The sequence below is a fragment of the Dendroctonus ponderosae genome, unplaced genomic scaffold (genome assembly GCF_020466585.1).
Source record: "Dendroctonus ponderosae isolate FM_Combo_2020 unplaced genomic scaffold, Dpon_F_20191213v2 Dpon_F_20191213_9, whole genome shotgun sequence".
In the NCBI taxonomy this organism is placed as follows: Eukaryota; Metazoa; Arthropoda; class Insecta; order Coleoptera; family Curculionidae; genus Dendroctonus; species Dendroctonus ponderosae.
Genome location: NW_026019116.1, coordinates 8,680,616 through 8,682,062, shown reverse-complemented (window position 1 = coordinate 8,682,062; position 1,447 = coordinate 8,680,616).

Sequence of the window (1,447 nt, the reverse complement as noted above, 5' to 3'; positions counted from 1 at the left end):
ATTATTCGTGTAATCTTTCAATTGAATAAAAAATAGTGTTCGCACTACTATTCTGATTTCACTCGCCGAACCTGAGTGGTTTTCTTCGGTTTTATTAAATTGCCCAGTCGCCGACGTTCCCAGGCCATTAATGCAAGTCAAATACGACTGCAGAACAAAGAAATTGATGCATAAAACAAAATCGCAAGACGAAAACGTGCTAATAAACTACGTAATTACATTCGCAGCTTCATTATTCAGGCCAGCATTGTGCCCTTCGATGCAGCAGAGACGCACACCGAGGTGGTCTTTGGGCGCATACAAAGCGCACTTGGACTGGCGAACTGATTCGATCGGGTTTGCCTGCTGCTAAGTCGGTTAGTGCATGGCCGGCTTTAAAGCCAGAGGGCGTATTCTCAAATTTTGGTTGAGATGTTTTCTCGCAGTGGTGATTTTTGGGGATATTAAAGGTGGTGTGGCATCGTGGCAAACGGCGTCAGAGGGTTCATTGTGCCGGCAGAGTCGCGTGGGGGGCGGCAAGTCGCCCTAAACAAGCATCCCGCGGCGTAACGTCGTCTTCTACGAAGGCAACGGCCTTCGGGGGTAGGCCGCGTTAAATCAATTTCGGGGATGATTCGGGCCGCTCTTCCACTTGTCTTCTCTCGGGGTTTTCGCACGATTTTATTCGGCTGGGCTGCACCCGGAATGCATCCGCAATCCGAGCGCGGCAATTATTAGAATTTGATATTACAATCGCAGCTATTTCAATAATACACCTCCGCTATGCCATTAATTTCAGTTATTGGTCTCCGAACCAAACTATGTCCATTGCGGATGAAATATGCGAGGTCCGGGCCGCGTCGCGACAATAATTCAACTGAATCAGTCTGGTCCGGGTCTGCGACGCTTTTTCTTTCTCCAATTTGCGCCATTAAACTCACCGTCCAAATTAGAGGGTGAGCCAAAGGTCGGGTTCTCCACCCCTCCGCGCGTACACTCTTCCGGGCTCCGGACTAAATCAACCGTTTGTAATTAGTACAATGCAACGTTATTGATGTGTCGCAGGAATTTGGTTAGTTGCGATTATTGGTGGATTCGGAACCAGCACTGCAGAACGACTGATACATTCTCTCTAGCGAAGAACAATCGCCAAATTAATTAATAACATATTGCCGATGAAATACGCAGCCCGATTCGATGGATGACGAAAATTTCATTGTTGTTTATGATGCAAACAGTCCTGCCGCTTTGAGCCAAAAGGGCCATTCTGGATAATTAATTTCGCATTTCGTTCCTGGGTTGCCCTGTCTCGGATGCCTTCACTGCCACCGATTTTCGAGTGTCCTCTTTATCCTGCTCGCCATTCCGCCTTTCATTCCATCTCGCATTCCTTTAGTTTAAAAACTGATCAAGAAAAAATCAACTTGAACGTTTTTGTTTAATCTTTTCTGAGTCGTTTGGAGCGGAA